Below are 6,000 nucleotides of genomic sequence, written 5' to 3' on the forward strand. Positions count from 1 at the left end.
CATACTGAAGACACAGCCCTGAATGTATCCATTAGCTTACATATGTCCCTCCACCAAAAAGAGCCACACATAGCAGTGTCATGTGGGACTCTCTGATAATAATAACTGTCCCAGATCAAATGAACCCATGGAACATCAACTTTGCTATAGAATTTATTGAGGAACTTCATTAACAAAGCTTCATTCTACAGCCCCAGGTTCAGGATGCCAAGCCCACCCTTTAATTTAGGTCTACATACCAGAGGCCAGGCTGCTAAAGAGTTCCCCTTTTCCTGGCCATATTTTCTCCAAAGACACTGTCTTTGTATTCTTTCCAGTTGTTTCAAAATCCCTTGTGGAATAGATAAGATACAGAGGAAGAATATTGGCAATGAGGAAATAACAGAATTGACCAACTGCAGTCTGCTACCTTGTGGTAGAAACCAAGAGCTAGCAGTCAACCTTCTTTCCATGCAGTCCACAAGTGGCAAAAGGTCCACAATTTTGGGCCTAGTGGTTCCCACTGGCAACCCCAGGTATGTGAAAGGCATCATCCCCAGTTGACATCCAAATTGAGCGGCAAGAACATTGGCATAATTGGTATCCACATTAATTGGGTACATTGAAGATTTGTGGTAATTAATCTTCAAACCAGTTGCCAGAGAAAAGGAGTGTAGAGTAGCTTTTAGCATCTCTAACTGAGCAGACTCAGCAGCCACAAACAATAATGTATCGTCAGCATATTGTACCACTGGGTAGTCAGGATCATGAGTTACTAGGGGTAAGGAAAGGAGTCCCTTGCTGAGTTGATCATTAATCATAGTCTGCAGAAGGTCAGTAGCAAGCACAAAGAGCAAAGGTGAGATAGGATCACCCTGCTTTACCCCACATTTACACTTGAAATGACTACCTGGAACCCCATTAAGCAGGATTGATGAGGTTGCAGAGGACAACAATTGTTGTATCCAAGAAATCCATCTATTATCAAATCCCTTTGCCACCATTATTTTTATAATTGCCTCATGTTGTATGGAATCAAATGCTTTTTCAAAATCCAACTTAAGCAACATGATTGGCCTTTTTGATTGATTGCACTGATGAATGTACTCAAAAGTCCATGCAATACAATCCTGAATGGATCTAGACTTGATAAAACCATACTGATTCTTGTGAACACATTTAGTTATTTCTTCTTGAAATCTGTTTGCAGCAAGTTTAGTAAGGAACTTCAACCCCACACTTGTCAATGTTATTGGCCTAAAGTCACTGGCAGTCTCAGGTGACAGCTTTTTGGGGATCAGAGTGATATATGCCTCACTGAGATTCTCTAGTTTAACAGTTCCTGCATGAAACTCATTAACTAGGGAGATAAAGTCACCAGAAATGATTGGCCAACATTTTTTCATAAAAAGTCCATTAAAACCATCAGGCCCTGGAGCCTTGTCAATTGGCAACTCCTTGATAACCTGCTCAATCTCCTTGACCTCAAAAGGCTTGGTGAGAACATCCAGTCCCTGTACCCTAGGGATTAAAGAAAGAATGTCATTTCCCATGTAAATTGGTTTGACAGTACCCATTCTTCCTTTGAAAATCTCCAGAAATTCCTTGGCAATAGTGTTATGATCAGAAGACACTGATCCATCTGACAACTGCAGAGTGGCAATAGAATTTTTCCTATATCTTTCAGTTGCCATTGCCTGGAAGAATTTTGAGTTTTCCTCACCCACCTTAATATATCTAATAGTGCATCTCTTCTTCCAATATAAGAACTGCAGATGTAGCAGGTGATCATGATGTGATTTCACCAATTTTCTGAAATTGGATTCAGGCAAAAATAAAGGCCTGCAGTCTTCGAAATCATCCAGCCACAAAATCACCCAGTTACATTTCTCAATAAGACCTTTAATATGAGATAAACCCTTCTGCCATTTCTTGAGAGCAAATCTCAAAGATTTCAGTTTATCCATAATAACTGCTGATATGTGGGATTTCTGAGACTGCCTTTGCCAGACTTGTTGAACACACTCCATAAAACCAGGTTGATGGATCCAATAATTTTCAAATCTGAAAATATGAGCTTTCGGGATTCTGGTGCTTATGGAAACCACACAAGGGACATGATCCGATGCAGTTTTGGCTAGAGGGTTGACCTGCGTGTTTGGATATTGATCGATCCAACTGGCAGAGGTGAAAAACCAGTCCAACTGTTCAAGAAGTGGGAAATCCTGCATATTAGACCAGGTGAATCTTCTTCCTTTTAAAGGTAGCTCCAGCAGTCCCAAATGCCCAATGATCTCATTAAAAAGAAAAATATCATTGATATCATCCCCAGGAAGATTTCTATTATCCAGAGATCTTATGAAATTGAAATCTCCAAGCAGAAGCCAGCTTTTCTCAGGTTCCACATTTAAATTATAAAGCCAGCTTACAAATTCATCTCTTAAGGTACCTTGACAGGGTCCATAAACATTAACCAGGTACCAAAAATCACCATTATGCATGGACTTAAAACTAATGACAATCCCATAAGGTTTTACTTCCACTAAATCCCCTGAGAACACATCAGAGCGCCACACGACTAGAATGCCACCGGAAGCTCCCCTAGAAGGGGATTCAATAAACTGGTCAAAACCCGCAGGACAAATGCTTTTAATTAAAGCACGTGGGCACTCTGATAACTTTGTTTCTTGCAGACAAACAACTGCACAATGACTCTCAAGAACTTTCTGCCGGACCGCACGTTGTCTTGCGTCAGAATTCGGTCCGCGTACATTCCAACAAAGTACATTCCAGCTACGCATGGGCATTCAATTCATATGATAACACAGGATATCATATTAAAAACAGTGGGACACCTAGTGCCGCACAACCCATAACACACAATAGCAAAAGAGCCAAATCATAACCAGAGTGCCAAGTTTCAGGGATAACATAACAGTGAGCAAATTTGACAGGCTCGCTACACCTAGGAAACACATTAAACTTTAACATTAAATGTTGTTGGAGGGGGTATCATCCTTGGGATCAGCCATAAGCTTCTCCCTGGAGAGCAGGTTTGGGTCCATCTCCAGCTCAGCTCCAATTGCCTGCAGCACAGCGATCGGCGTCTGCGTGTGGACCTCCTCAGTCTTGTCATGACGAACATCGTCAGAGTTTTCCACTCCAGCAGCATGTATGGGCTGGGCCTTCTCTTCCATGGGCTTGGACCTTGGGCGTCGTTTAGCAGGCTGTAAGGGGTGCTGCTCAAAGACCATCGATTTAAAACCATCAAGTTTTGCCGCGCTCCTCGTACATCTTCTGACTGAGGTATCAACCAAGGGAGCAGAAATCTTGCGCCTGCCTCGCTGGGCTTTTTGTCGTGGCGTCGCTTCAGACGCAAAATCCACAGGCAAGGGCCCCTCTTCCTGACCAACAGGATCCACGGGCTCCAAAGACAGCTGATTATTACTGAATCCCACAGGCTCATCAATATCAGTAGGTTCATCGCTTGCAACTGAGCAACTAGGGGCTTCTAGAGAAGCAAACAACGAGCGAGCAACAGGGCGTCGATTGACGGACACAGAGCTTGACAAACAAGAGACCAGCGAAGACACTCTGTTGGTGTCATCAAAAGCAATCGACCACTTGCACTTGGAGAAAGTTACTGTCCCAACCTGCTTGAAGAAAAGTGGCCTTGGAACTTCTTTCACAGAAAATTCAGACATTAAATTCTCAAAAGACCGCTTCCAAAGCAGTTCAGGTGGAAGAGAGGGTCCAGCCACCACCCTAGCCATCCCAATGATGATCTGGTGATGTTGAATCACCGGAGGTTGATAGGGGACAATGGCCAAAGGGTTATGTTCCACAAAAGCAGGTTGTTCCTGAACTTCAGCAACCAAATCAACTATCTGCTGTTGTTGAGGCCCTTCATCATGCAGAAGCTGTTCCACAGATTCTGATTGTTCCGGTTGATCAATGACAATTGAGACTTGATCTTGTTCTGGGATTTCTGGCGGATGTGGGGGATTGATATTGTCATCGTCGCCCCACTGAGCATTACCCCAATCAGCATCCACTGGATTCTCTGGGGGAGGAGCAGGTGCAAGAGGCGCTTCGTTCCAGCCAATCATCGGATAAGGCGGCAGAATAAACGGGATGTTGTCAGGAATGAGATGACCAGGCATTGGATGAGGGTTACCATCCAGAGGCATCGGGTCTTCATCATTAGGCATCTGATCAGCAAAATCTGCCCCAAGAACATAACATGCAGCAGTCCAGGAAACTTGGGCACCGCCCCACTCAGCATAGTCCCCAAAAACCACATCTCGTGGTACTAACGGTGTATCAGGAAAGCTGGCTTCAACAACAGCATGTACCAGGTACGGGTCTTCACTATCCCAGGAGTGAAATTTTCCAAAAGTACCTACTGCCTGAGAAATATATTCAGTCGTACGATAATCCAGGGGAATCCCAACAAACATTAACCAACCCCTACGAAAACCAGTATTCCCTTTGAAGTTGTCACCCTCATCATGCTTCATAAATCTAACAAAACGATCATCACCCAGAGCAAACGGCGGGTGCTGAATCAGGGTGTATCTGATAGTGGGATCTCGAACTTGGAGCAAGCCAACCCCATGAAACCAAGGCTGAGCAGAACGAACAAGAATACCTCTGTTCTGAAGAAACTCCACCACTTCCTCTCTGATCGGCCCTAGAGGTCCATCCGGCGCTGGCATGACTTCAGCAACCATGTAATCTTCATGGCGACGGGGAGGGCGGGCCGCCGGCATGAAGAAAGTGCGAGGTAAACGCCGGTCACCACCATCAATGATGTGATGTCCCGGAGGCACTAGGCGATGTGGATCAAGCTCGAAGTTCGCCATGGGTGGCAACGGTGACGAACTTAGGGTTTCTTTGGAACGACCGGAGGTATCCTTGGTAGAAGGAATAGGGGAATGGAGCAATGCGGAGGGAGACGATATGACAGGACTAGATATCCCAATAACTCCGGCTCCCTTCCCCTGAACAGCTGATGTTTCTGAAATCCTCGTGTTTCATTGCAGAGTGCTCTGCCTCCAAACCAATCCATGCGAGCGTGCAAAATCATTACAGTCACGTCTAAAATGACCCACCCTGGAGCAAGCCGAACAGACCGCTCGCCTTCCACAAGTGACTGCCATGTGGCCCTTCTGACCGCAATCAGTACATGTTAGAACTTGGTCCACCATGTCATCGACCATAGCTTCAAAGAGTCGCGCTGCCTCTTGTGAAGAAGGAATTTGCATAGGTTCACTAGACGGGCTGAGGTGCGCAGGCGAATCCAAACCAACATCAGCAGATCCAGTAGCGGGGGTATCCTGTATTGGCCCAGTAAGTGAATCATCATGGGCCACCAAGCCCACACCCTGCGGGTTCCCAAACTGAGCGGGCCCAGGGGCAAAAGCCTTGTTTTGAATTAACGAAGTTCCCGCTTCCTGAAATTGCGTTGCGAGATTACCGGACCTCACGATTTGCGGATCCACTGAAACCGGTTCGTCCACCACCGGAAGCGCATCCGGCCGCCGAAGTAACTCCAGTGAACTATTAACCGTACCAAAAACTATGGGTGGCTGCGTCACTGTCCAATGCAAACCAGGAGCAGGAGGTTGCCGAATGACAACTCGCTCATGAGCAGGAAGATCATAACCCCCATCAACTATAGTATCAATGCAAGCCTGAGATGCAGGGTATCTATAGCCCTTGCAAGCCGAATACTTTTCAAAAGTGGCAAATGACAGTTTCTTATTTGCAGAAGATCTAGATTTGAAAGCAGACTTAACAGGGGGTTTATGCATAGCCAATAAACCAAGCGAAGATCTACGCTTAGTGGGGCTAATCAAAATCCATTCAGCATCACATTCTTTACGCCAGATCTTAAGTTCTCTGACCCAATTTGGTCCTCCATTCCCCCATAGATGAAAATAGCACTTGAACAGATCGCAAGCAAAAGAGCGAAGATCCATAATAATAAAGCCAACTTGCATGCATGAAACTTGGAAA

This window comes from Triticum dicoccoides, chromosome 1A (assembly GCF_002162155.2).
Source record: "Triticum dicoccoides isolate Atlit2015 ecotype Zavitan chromosome 1A, WEW_v2.0, whole genome shotgun sequence".
Classification (NCBI taxonomy): domain Eukaryota; kingdom Viridiplantae; phylum Streptophyta; class Magnoliopsida; order Poales; family Poaceae; genus Triticum; species Triticum dicoccoides.